Genomic DNA, 13,644 nt, shown 5'->3' with positions numbered 1-13,644 from the left:
GCGCCATCTAGCCTATCTTAGTAACTTAAATTTAGTTAACCCTCAACTCAGATTTCTTTTTAATTCTGCCCTGCCGCTACCCCTGCTTGGGATGACACTTTATCGACTTCTCTGCTTTTTTTCCACCAATACTACAGCCGCTGCTTACTCCAGAGTGGGCTTTTCCTGCGGCGCCGGCTAACGGCTAGTCGAAGAACCAGGCATTATGAAGCGTACCATACGACTGGCATTGAAAAACATCAATACAATATAAGTGTTTTGAACGTTGCTGATGTTTATGGGGTTATACAAAATTGGGAGCTTTTATTTTTAGGCGTTGCCGTAGATATTTAGTGTGGCGACACTGTTGGCGAATTCTAAAGCAAAAATGGCGACATTCGGCGACTTTTTGCTGGCCGTCTGGCGATATTGACCCAAAACTCAGTGGCAACCCTGGCGCAGCATTTCCCTGGGTCCCCCGAGTGAACGATTTGAGTACCCAGCGTGTGTTTGTGTTGATTGCTGCTAAGTGAAGCTGCAGATGCGTGAATATACCGTGAATGCTAGTATTGGTGCGATCTCCGTATCCGACATACCTACTACGACATTTCAAGAGAGACTTGCAGCCTGAGCCATCGCCTCCTGTACCTGAGCTCAGCGTAGATCAGCCATGCCGGTCTCCGGCGTTTGCAGTCACAGACATGGAAGAGCGGAAAAGAGGGCATCGATGCGCTCATTTTCCCAGCAAGGTCAGTAACATCGCTATTTTATGTTTGTTGTAGTTTTTGTGTTTATACCACTGTACTGTGTACCCTAAAGCTGCGTGAATTCTTGCTTACGTGGCCGCCTAGCTCGGCCTCCTAGCTGTATTCGCCGCGAGCTCGACATGTAGGTGGCGACAGCGTCGCGCTGCTAGTGTGGATGCTCCGCTGAGCGGCCCGTAAGAATGCACACTGTGGGCGCGCTTCGTGCCTTTTTCCCGCTGTATGCGCGCACGAAAGGTGCAAACAAGAGTGGTATGCTGTAGTTCGGTTCCTCAACGTTCAATGTATAGCATGGAAGCGGCAGTCAGTTTTCATTACTACGCCAAAAAAAAAAAAGCGACGACTCATCGGGAATCTCAGAATGGCCGTAATATGACAACGAACTTGTACGCCGTGGCTCGCAGCAAGCTCGATCTTTCCAGACTATGGCTTTGAGCCTTCAATAAAAGCATAAGCAGGAACAAATCATGAAGCCTCGATCTCTGAAATTCAGTTTACAGCGGCAATCTCAATCGCTTCCACTGGTAGCATGACGCATTCTTGCATTTGTGGGATGTCCTGTAAAGGTAACACTACACAACTGCCCCGAAATTCTTTCTAGGAGCTTACGATATTTTTTGTGTGTTCAAAAGGCAACATAAAATTACTGAATTTTGATCAGCGCAGAGATATAAATTAATGTAACCGCTCTAACGGGTCTTCTAAATGAAATTTTAGCGACTCTGAAGGAAGGTTTGGTGAATAACGGTTTCGGATCACTTATTTACGGCTTTCGTCGCAAGTGAACTTGCGAATTGAATTGTAAACGCACGCAGTACAATCAACATCTCATGTATAGCTAGGTTTTCGCAAAGTGATAAGCAGGTTTACAGTGTGCAAACCAAGCTTCTGGGACCTCCAGTGAGCACAAATTTTCTGTTACGGCTGCTCTGTTGACCATTTGCGTTCCTTTTAAAATCTAACAGGTGCCTGCAACAGCGAGATGTGTTTGCATTCTTGCGTATAAGGTCGCTCTGTTGACCATTTGCGTTCCTTTTAAAATCTAATAGGTGCCTGCGACAGCGAGATGTGTTTGCATTCTTGCATGTAAGGTCGCTTACGAACCCTAAAGATGGCAATAAATGAAGTTGCGCTGTTGCAGATGTAGTAAAACGTACATTTCCTTGTTATTTCTCGTTGCGAATCAGCGCAACGGGTTCCATGTGACTACTTTGTTTTGTAAACTGAATATCGCCGTTGTCTTGGCATTTAATTATTGAGGATTGGTTAAAAAATGAAATTCTGTGCATTTCGTTTTTTTTTTCGGGAAAGGGGGGGGGGGGGGGGTGTCCTGCCAACGTTGCAAGAGCAGCGAGAAGAGAACGCATGTAACGCGAAAAGCCAAACTATGGTTATCAGCATTACTTACAATCGAAACTACACTAGGCGTCGTGTTCTGTAGCGGTGAAAAACGCATTTTCTGAGCAGTACGCATTTTCTGAAGCCCCCTTTGAATTCGTCCGGGATTGTCCAGGAATTGTGACTCGCCTTTTCAAAATTGTATTGAAAGCAAGCATTGTGGGAAAAAATTAAAAAAAAACAGCGAGTCATAGCACACACCCCTCACACATGTGGACAACAACGTGCATTATATTACGCGTTTTCTCCTCTTTCTTTGAACTTAGGTCCACCTCAGGAGGTTAAGACGTGACCATATTAGGCATTTGGTTATGCTGAGTGAGACACATTTCTGGACAAGGTGATTCATGTCGGATTTGAAAATGATATATATGAAAATGACACACGAAATGCCACATGACAGACGCAAACTCACAACTGCTTAATTTTACCGAAAAATCCCCCCTAAATAATCTTGCGTATCCATAGAAACGTATTTTAAATAATACGTAAAATTAGCAACTCGATACAGTTGAATAAATGTTTATTCCTCCTCAGTTAAAACAACGACTGTCCAAAAAATGGTATTTATTTTAGAAAAGGTACGGGAAGGACACGATCACACAGGCGCTTGCGGGTAAAATACGTGTCCGGTAATGTATGGGCGATAGCGCACGGGTCGTGTGCAGTGTAAATGTTTTTGTTAGTTTCCTCTTTCTATAAGGACACAGCACAATTTTACAAGGGTGTGGAATTTGCACGCGTATGCACAGGTCTTGTCGCTTCTTACCCGTTTCACGTACTAAACTTTTATACTTTGAATAATCACCACGCCACCTTCAAAAAGCACCCTTCGACGTTCCCGAAACGGCAGACGACTGCACTCAACAATAAGGAAAGTGCAATGTGTGGAAGCAATGTTTATAACACGTTTCACACTCAAGCGGTGACCGGGGCGAAGATGTTTCGTGGAATTAAACCAGCGCATTAACCCGCAACGGCCGCTGATTATTGCGTTTCTAGAAGAAATGCGCAAGCAAAGGTAACTATGTCATTGCTTACTGCCAAACGAGCACACATATTGGTTGTTTTGTCGTGTGCAGCACGCGTCTTGCGCCGCACGCAACGTGAAAAAGCAGACGACGCGAGAGCGCCATCCACACTAGGAGCGGTTCGTCCCGCCGCCGCCAGGGGCCGACTGTGTTCGCGCTCGGGGCGAATTGTGATGTTAACGATTTTTGTATAATCTTGAATCAAATTTAGCGTGCGCTGCATACTTGGGCGAGGAACAGACACAATGGAAAACGACAAACCAGACGTTGGCGCGCAAACCAACGCCTGCTTCGTGTATCCAACGTAGTACGTGTGGATTCTTTTCCCACTCCCTGTTTCTCGCCCAAGTATGGAGCACACGCTAAATTCAAATTACGATGCTATGTCCTTTCACACTCCGGCCGCAGTTTCAAGCGTTTCGTTGTTCCTTTTGTGTAGGAGCCCATAACATTGCTCAAGTTTGATCGAACCGGTGGCGTGTACTCCCCGAAGCGCTGTCCTGGATGTTTGAAGTGCAGTGCCTCGATCGTAAGTATGCATGTGTTTGATAGCGTTAATCTCGCGAGTATGCCGTGTGCACGCATCAACGTTCTAGCTCTTCGGGCAGTTAAGTTGCGTTGCGGGAGATGAATGGAAAACGTCGCTTCTGTACAGAGAACGTAAGGATATCGCGGCCAAAGGGAAAAACAAAAGCGTGAAATCGTGAGCCAAAAAAGACGGAAGAGGGAGAGAGAAAGGATAGACCAAATGACAGCGGCAGAATCAGATCGTCCAAGGGGCTGTGAAGGTTAAGCGGCATTTTGGGCCCTTTATGAGGAGGCACCAGGAGCAACTGTCAGTAAAGTGTACATTGAAGGTGAATGGAAGAAGCTGCATATGGGACAAATAGGATGTGGCAGGGCATAAAGCCACTGAAAATTTGAAAGCACACAAATAATGCGTACAGGCAGGAGGGACACACCACAGCCTCGTCAAACAAAGGGTGGCACCCACACTTTTTATCATGTGCAGGAAGATTTGCACCCGTTGATTTCGTTACCGTAAACAAGTGCTCTCCGAGATGGACGCTTAGACGGCGTCCTGTCTGGCCCACATACACGGACTTACATGACAACGGAATTCTGTAAACCATGCCAATCGTACAATGAACTAAAGGCTGCGCAAGGTTAACACTGCACTCGTTCCTCCCTTTACTTCAATAATCCTTGTTATTAACAATGCGGCAGAGATTGCCCACTTCTGCTTTTGCAGAAAACACAAAACAATGTGCTGTATGTGTGTTCTTTTTCTTGTAGTCGGTTGTCCTGTGTGGTCTTATTCCACGTCGCCATCTTTTACGCATTTTGTTTTTCAAAGATGTATTATCAGCCTACCCAACTTTCAATTGTGCTGACACAGCATTTAATCCTGTTCCTGCAGCATCTGCATAGGAGGGCTTCCAGTGGAAAAAAAGAAGTGCTTGGACTTGGCCCCTACGATGTTGGTGCAGGGCCTGGAGAGCAAGGCTTGGTCTACATCATTTCTGGGTACCCATGGAAAGCAGGTGAATGCCTCCACAAGTGGGTCGTGTTGTGGTACACTCGAAATTAGCCGCAAACAGACTGTGTCTGCTCGCAGACCACCCTGGTAGTATGACAACCAAATATGTAGCTGTGTCCTAGTTACTGACGGGAAGACTTAACAAAAAATCAACTGCCCATCTGTTGAAACGACAAAAATGGGGGATGTGAAGCTTTCCGAAACCAAGTCCAACACCAAATTAACCAGCCCAGTACTGAACACCTGTTTCTTATTGGGACGGTCTGATGCGCTGCAGTTGTGCTCTCTAGAGCTTTACTGATGCAGGCAATCCATGACCTTCTGTAGTGTACAACCATTGTCGTTAGATGGAGGTGTACATTTCCTGTGTAATTTTCCACTTCTATGCAAATCCAGATTGCTTCGACTGTGCTGGAATGACGCAATGGGATAGATGTCAGCTTCATAACATGAGGGACCCAGGTTCAATTCAGATCACGGGAAGCGTTCACTTCACCCACGATCGTCATCATTAGAAAAAGTTGGCTTTCTGCAGTGCATTTTGGGTGGACTACAGACACATCAGCGAGAGGCTGGAGGCTTCACTTTAGTAAATGAAACTGTACCAAGTACAGTATGTGCGTGAAGCTTAAGCATTGTACATGAGCCAAGCCAGGGAGGAGTGGTTATAGGTTAAATCCTTGTAAAGAAAGTTCACAAAAAGTTCAATGTGAATCACTGAGCTTGCAAACTTGTCAGATCTAAACTTGACACTTTATTGTACCAGTCTTTCATGCTCAGCTGAGGAATGGTGGACAGATGGGGGCAACAACTGGCAGAAAGGGTCATTAGCTTGCAGTTCATTTGTCTATGTAAATATTCTAAAAAAGTACTGGTATGAAATTCTCGTGTTACATTTTTCCCATTTCTATGGGTGCCTACCAGCCCAGGAATCATAGATTGGAACATTAGATAGTCAACCTCAGTATATATAATTATTTTGAGCCTTGTTTATTCGTGTCAGTTTTGGCTTGGACAGAACGAACACCAAGGCGGCCGCCATGAGAGAATGGCACTCTTGATGTCGCTGTTCTCATTGCATCATGGTCAGACTAGATGCGTGCCCTAGAGTGGCCCAAGCTGGCCATGGCCGCACACGTCTGGGCCACACAATATCAGTCCCAAAACTGTGACATGATTCACAAGGCAGTGCAGCGTGCACCATCAGCAGCCAGTGTGTTGGCTAAGTCACTGGAGCCCTAATGTCGGCAGTTTGGGGCGAACTGCATGGCGAGGCACTCCACGTATCTTGCTTATGCCAGTGTCGAAAGGGTATTCATTCGGAGCTTTCTTGTGCATGCAAATATTAAAATTGATTTAAAATATGTTATACTGAATGGTTGCTACTAAAATCTGCAGCTACAAAGGAAACTTTTTGCATAGTTATGTCAGCTTTGATATTTCAAGTACTCCTTTTAAGTAGAGCCTAATCATGCTATGAACGTTTAATAGTGGTGCTACTCCTTTAAGGTATTTTTTACTTGTTTTAAGCTTACTTGTTTTTAGTTTGGAGTTAAGAGAGACCGTAACATTCTGGCCGCCCAGCCGCCCATTTCTGGCCATTAGTATTTCTGAGTTGTTCTTCAAAACAATTTTTGCTCGGCACTTCTCTGAAATGTCGAGGACAACTAACTGAACTTAGTCGTGATTAATGCATTATCGTGCAAAGGTGAAGCAATCTCCACCCTTGCGCTCACCTGGTAGAGCATCATCCTTACATCACAAAAAAAGCTTTGTTTTGCCAAATCTTTGCCACTTCATACCACTATAGAATTTGCTGCCAACATAGGGGTGCTCTCCAGCTGAATCAGCCTTAGGTGTCACAGGAGTGAGAGTAAGAACTTTAAAATAATGTTAGAAATAAGCACAATACAATAGCTTTCTATTTTGTAACTGTTAACAGGTCGACCAACCTCATTGCGACTGTAGGATGTGACTTGTTCGTAGAAGGGCAAAATCAGAAAAACAGAGACGAGCAAGTAAGTCATTATTGTACAACAGCTTCTGCGACACCTAAGTTAAAGGAGCCATGAAGAGAAAATGCAAGTTGGTTTTATTCGAAAGATTTCGTGTTTTATAGTGCCCCCAGCGCTTGTCCGGATACAAACGGTGCTTTATTCACTGAGAAATTAAACAATTTAGGTTAAAATTTTGATTTTCCCGCTCAATCGTGCGTTTTCGTGGTCCCAAGTGACATCACAGGAACCGACCGCTCTGCAGCCTAGAGTACCTTGATTCACGCATCCGCCGTACAGGGTAGAGACACGTATACGCTGGCGCCGCCATTTTCGGTTGCTCGCTCGCCGCGGAAGCAAGTCATTGTGTCAAAACCGCGCTAAAATTATCGCCGCAACGCGGTTTACTGAAGAAGTTTGAATCATATTGTCTGTTTCGCGTTGCTAGGTCTCGTGGGAAACGAAAAGAATAACGCGTTGAGCCCGTTGGCCCAATTGCGGCGGGACGGGACCGTTCAAAGGTTGTCTCCACCCTGTACAGCGGTGTTGGTTTGTTCCCGCGTTTCTTTACGTTCCGTAACCTAGATGGCGCCACCATACCGTGGCAAGCGTTTGGTTTGTGTTTGCCCGCATTTAAACCTGGCTTGTTTTTGTTCTGGGAGAAAAATATTCGTTCCCTGAAACAGTGCTCGCTCGACAAATGGGGTCACGTAAAACACCGTTGCTTGCGTCAATCGGCCAGTGTCGTCTGAGACAGCCCCAAGCCCCGTAGTGCTGTGCTGCTAAACCAAGCATGCTGTGCGCAGTACGAACAGCAGAATGCATCAGTACTTCTATGTTTACATGTGCTTTCATAATTTCCACTGTTTGTCCCATCATTCTTATTGCTTTGTAAAGAATGTGCCCTAAATTTAAGCGCAAATCGCTCGTTCGTCTAGTTTGTAATTACAGCTCTACCTAATTTGTGTCTGCTTCTGCCAGCCTCCGCCAATCGCAGAGCTTAGCTCATGTGACATCATAGGTTCTGTTGCGGGGAATGAGCTGGTGGGTCGCATGACCATTCCCGTTTTTCGTAATTATGTAGCTTATTTGAGCGAAGTTTACGTTAAAAGTGGTGTCAGTATGATTCTAACGAGACAATCTTTTGAATGAACCAAACTTGTGTTTTCTCTTCATGGCTCCTTTAAGCTGTCTGCAATTTACGTGCAAATAAAATTGTTTTCAAGATGCTTACAGTTTTTTTGCCTGGTTCAAAGAGACTGGTATAGTACAAAATTTTGAAGAAAGCTGGAGTTGGCCGTGTTTTTATTTGTATTAGGAAATGTGTGGAAATGTGCCATTTTATTATTTATTTTATAAATTTTTAACTGCTACAGGAACGTTAATTTGTAGATGTAGCACCATGTATTTGGTGTTCTATGTTTATTTATTCAAGATACCCTTATAGCCCCACTGACATTAATGAGGGGTGTGGTACCTGAGCAGATTAAACGAAGAATAATAACATAAGAGAATTCTGCCACGTGCGTACAAGAAAAAAAATAAAGGAAAAAAGATACAGCAGAAACGTCAGTGTCCACACGCATACTAAAAAACATACACGCAAGCAACACAATAATAGTGTACTGTGTTTAAGCTGTTTGTTCATTTGAATTGTGAATGGGAGGCTCCTAAGGAAATATATGTAGTGCTTGACCAGTTTTCAAAATGCTATTTCTTTTTTACTTTTCAGTGACAGGGGTCTCAACAAGCATCTGGATGCACCTACAATGTTTGTGCTGAGCACCTCTGATATGTCGTCTTCTATGGCCGTGAAACTGGGAATAAATAAAACTAAAAACTGTCTCCTTCATTTGGTATATTCCTTTTACATTGTTCAGGAACGTGGAAATAACATGGAGGACAATACCCAAGCACTTGCACGTCATCGTCCCCTGGTCACTTATTGGTATTTATGCTGCAGTTTAAACGAACTGCCAGGTAGCCAACATTCACAACCAATTCAAGTAGTAGGAGTGCCCATGCTACATCGGAGGACATTATTTTTTCTAGGGACCACTGGATTGTGCGAAGAGATGTGTCTCATCTCCTACTCGGATTCTTGCAGTCCACAGGACTAAGTGAGGTGTGGTGACATTGCGTGTCTGTTATTTTAGGACTAAGTGAGGTGTTATGACTTTGAGAGATTTGATATGGTATTGGGGACGATTAGGCGGAGCAATTGCCGGCAGCTATGCAAGGCTAAGTCCACCTTATTCAACAATACATACTACTACTACCAGGGGCGGATCCAGGTTTTTTCTGAGGGGGGAGTCAGCTTCTACCAGTGATGATGATGATGATAAAAAGGAGGATGAAGATAGTAGTCTTTTTTATTCACTGAAATATTTCAAACCACAAATACAAGAACTAGAAAAAAAATATTCAACTAGACTTTTTCTACTACCTGAGGGGTCATCTTCTAGGGGGTACAAATTCCCAAATTGAGGGGGGGTCAGGACATCCGGACCCCCCCTCTGGATCCGCCAATGACTACTACTACCTCTCAAGCTGAAAAGTTATAAGACATTTGTCCGAGGAACATGTTAAAGGTCTTCACAAGAAGACATTAAGATTGAGATGCTACACTGCAGGTTCTCTTACAACAGCAGGTTCTCAAGATTTTGCATATTTTAATACTGGCCTTCACATCTGCTCTTGAAGCCTGTAAGTTGGAAGCAATCTAATTCTTGCTTTACATCGGTTACTACAAAGGGCTAGTGTCAGCAATCAAGCATCCTGCAATAACACAAATTTGTTTAGACTTAGATCCACTAAATAAGCTACGCTACCATCTATTGCCAATAAATATGCATTTTGGAATGACCACATTTGGAAACTGACTAGAGAAGGCAGTATCTTATCCTACGTTTCTTTTTAGTTTAAATGTGGCACACTGCACAAGTAAAACTGCTATTGCGATAACTGTTCTCCCGGGTGCACGCGCGGTTGTAGTAAATCTCGCAGCCGTGAACGGATGATTTTCTCATCGTTCTTGAAAGAAGCAGAAACTTAAACGCAGAGGTAATTAAGTGTCGGAGAAATAATGAAGAAGACGTCCTCCAAATCTGATTATTGGTTGGCGCGGGCCAGCAGTAATATATTAGGGCCACACAGAGGAGAAAGAAATTTTGAAGTTTTTTTAAGAATAAAGGAACCAGCGCAGGACAAACTCGGGGCGACACCATGGACACGGTCAGGCAGGCACGCTCCGCATTAAAAAAATCGTTCAGCAAGACACCCGTAAAAATTGAAGTAATTACAAAAGGAAGCGTCAGTTCCAGCCGTTTCTTGCGTCGTCTGCTGCTAGACACTGGCCATCGCCTCCTCTCAGCTACAGGGAATTCCCTAGGAGGCGACGCGCGAAGCCACATCAAGCCTGCTCACTGCAACAACAAATTCCCTAAATGTCCCTAACTTTTGTCCCCAACTGACAGTGGTTTCAGGAGCCAATCAAAACGTGGAATAATTTCCTCCTTTTAGCCGCATGCACTGGTTTCGGGACGGAGCGGGGCGGTCCCCGTAGGCGAGCGCTTGCGCCGACTGAGAGACACAGCCAGCGCACGGGTTTTAAAGATGTTGTCCTTCCTGGGCTACTCAACCGCGAAAACTGTCTGTCCGTATGTATGTATGTCTGTCAGTCTGTCGCTCGATTCAGCCGCCCGGCCGTAACTGAAGCAGCCAGAAGTTCAAATAATTCTTGAATGAGATATAGGCAATACATTTTCAATCTAACAAATCTAAAAAGATGCTCCATATTCAACAACATTGTTAAAAAAAGATAATATTCAACAAAAAGATAGTAACCACCGGTTAGCTTTGTCTGAAAACGTCTCACACACAGCACGTATACCGCGTTGCACAGTTTAAAGTCGCAAGTTGATTAGTTACAGTTCAAGCGGCCGGTATTTGGTGGGACGTTATTCCTCCGAAATTTCAAAAATGTCACATTTTCTCGGGAAAGGTTGTGTCGACAAACGGGAGAGCGACGAATATTTGCCGGCGACGGAATAAAGCTTGCCTTAAAGACACTTCTATTGCAAAAACATGTTGGCCGGGCAGAATGCGCACCTCATAAAACGGGGACACGCGATAGGATGGTTGAAAAGGATTTGAAAAGACTAGATATTTTGCTATGCGTGTCTTTTGATACTCTTATACTGGCTCGATCATGTCTTGCCGCGCATAGAGATTTGGGTTGTTTCATTTTCGCAGGCACGACAACGCCATTAAACACGCTACTGAAAACTTGATTACAGAGGTTGTAAAGAAAGAAAAATAAATGCGCCGTGCTGTGTTCAAGAGACAGTGCGTACGGTCCACGCTCCTAGCTGCTAAGCATTTTTTAAACTTTGCGATGAGAACTAGCCCTAGGTACATTTCCTCCGTTATTTCATCGCCGATTTAAACCCATATGCATTTATCCCTGAAGCTAACGGCCGGGCTCCTGGAGCAGCACCAGTATGTGCTCAAATTAGCTCGCTCTAAAGACGTTGCGGTAGTTTTGCTCTGTGAACATACTGCGCTTCAATTCGAATTAATTTTCATAGCATAGGAAAATTTTAACGTAGGTTATTATTACGTCAGATTTCTTTTTTGAGTACCCAAGCATAATCTCTACGTAATGCAAGAAGTGTAATGCCTTGTATCTGCGCAAAAAATGCGTAATTCACGCAGTTCGAACAATTAATAATAATGATATTTAGATGTAGACTGTTGGTTTAAAATAACAAAGAAAAGAAAAAAAGGTGAAATGGAAAAGCGGTGTTTGAATGCTTACGCATTTTTTGGCAATTTTTTAGAATTTCTGAACAATTTCACTTATTTCTTTTGTGTCCGGGCAAAAAATTAGCTTGCCGTAGCTCGGCAAATATTTTTCTTTTAATTTTTTGCTGGCCCGGACATCCCATCTGCTCTCCTTATTTTTTTCGAGGCTACAGAGAACAAGTATAAATATCAGGTAGAAACTGGAATCGCTTTTCATTCAACTGCAGATATACCGTAATTACCCGATTCTAACGCGCCCCCGATTCTAACGCGCACCCGATTTTCCTGGCAAAAAAACCGAAAAAATTTGCACCTCCGATTGTAACGCGCACGGAACTTTGTGAGCAAGAAAAACGAATGCGAGAGAAACGGGCGATTTATTTCTCGAAATAATCTCACTCATCTCACTCCTCGTCGCTCTCCGCTGACCACAACATCTCGTTCTTGGTGCCATCAAGCGCGTTCGCGATGCCATACTTCATAACGAACGTTCAACCATGATGGATGGGATCGTGGCCCATGCTTCGCACGCCCATCCTGCGAGCTCCTCCAGAGGCGCGCGCTTCAGCCGACCGCTCGTTTTGAACGCGTGAGAGCCGCACCGCCATTGCTGTTATCAAGCGCGCAAGTGGAACGATTTGACGATTTGTGTGAACGCCGATAGAAAAGCCTAGGCGCCTATGCTATAGTGCCTAGAATATTCTAGGCACTATACCTATGCTTCCTGCGTCTGAAAAATCGTTGCTAAAAGCTTTGGCGCCTGCTTGAGATGGCGATGGTGATGGGCGGGATGAAATTTCCGTTGTTTCGGCAGTTTCGGTTTCGTATCCGATTCTAACGCGCATGCGATTTTTCGACCTATTTTTCCGGAAAAAAAGCGCGCGTTAGAATCGGGTAATTACGGTATATTGTCAAAAAAAAGGGCCGACATAGCTATCATAGTAGTATTGCTTCATAACTAAAGAACGTATAATCAAGTCATATGTGCCGTGAAATTAATATGAATTGTGACGTTTTATTTAGTGCACGAGGAAAAGCCTACATAAAAGCTGGTTATGTCTTAAACATTGAGAAGTGTTGGCACTCACAAATAACAAGCGCCGTCACAAAAACATTGTTTCTGTTTGTCCGGAATTTTAATATATCCTCTGCAGTCGCAGCTTGCAGACAAAACGTAAATCTCTGCCTGGCGTGAGGTCACAAAGAGCCTTCCAGGCGGTGTAAGACACAACGACATAGCAATGCGAAACAGAAGGCACACTATCAGCGCGTAATGCTGCTGCTGCGAACGGTATTTAACTTCCATCTTGACCAAATGAAGCTCGGCCGCCGCTAATCGTGTTTGTCTTTTAACAGGCGTAACATTAGTGCTGGTAAATGCCTTATGTAGAGCGTGGAACGCCTATGATAAGCCCACACTTCGAAATAAGCGGCCCGCAAGCCGGCGTCCCGCGGGCCGCAACCAGTCCCGGAACGGTGGCGCCGCGGTGGCAGTATTTGGCTCTAGGCGCACTCACACCGCTTTGGAGGCACGCGGCAGGACGCACGTCAGTGCGCCTTTCATCCAGCGGCCGTGTTAGGAATCTCCACAACAACATCACTATGCGCTGTCCGAGCTTCGCAAACAAAAAAAAAAAAGAAAAAAAGCTCGCGAACGTGTACTTGTCTCCGCATGTATCCGTGCAGCGCAAGCGGTAGCGTGCTTCGCGTGCTATCCAGCTATCCCGCGGCGGGAGGCGTAATGGCGGCCGTTGTAGCAGACGACGCGGCTGTACTCGCACCAACGTACGCGCCGTAGCGGCGCCGTCAAAAAGAGGAGAGAGCAGCGGAAAAACAGGGAGCGCAGGGAACGGTTGGCGCTACTTTGGCTATTCTAGGGATTTTATGTCGTTCTAAGTGTCCCTATTTGGCTCCAGCCATGGCTCCCGCTACAGTGCACCTGTACCCCTACACGGCCGCCGCCAGCGTCAGTTCTCGGAGGACTTGTCGCTGCTGAAGAACTTCTTGCTGGGCTAGGTGATGAATAGTTACCATGATTTGAGCGTAACTAAAACACGGACGAGGAAACAGAGTACGAGACAGGCGCTGCTGGCCGCGCGCACAGTGACATTGATATCCGCAGCTCGTTCACC

General features: G+C 45.0%; 1 long non-coding RNA gene across 1 annotated transcript; it reads left to right on the top strand.

Moving 5' to 3' along the window:
* The first annotated feature begins 439 nt into the window (after positions 1-439).
* LOC144139358 (uncharacterized) lies at positions 440-8,556 on the top strand. The gene is made up of 4 exons (XR_013316161.1): positions 440-728; positions 3,612-3,701; positions 4,593-4,716; positions 8,439-8,556. It is a non-coding gene; the product is annotated as an uncharacterized LOC144139358 (long non-coding RNA).
* The last annotated feature ends 5,088 nt before the right edge of the window (positions 8,557-13,644 follow it).

This window comes from Haemaphysalis longicornis, unplaced genomic scaffold (assembly GCF_048455015.1).
Source record: "Haemaphysalis longicornis isolate Haplotype H1 unplaced genomic scaffold, Haemaphysalis longicornis Haplotype H1 scaffold_1, whole genome shotgun sequence".
NCBI classification, from domain to species: Eukaryota; Metazoa; Arthropoda; class Arachnida; order Ixodida; family Ixodidae; genus Haemaphysalis; species Haemaphysalis longicornis.
This window is presented reverse-complemented; position numbering and strand designations above follow the sequence as displayed.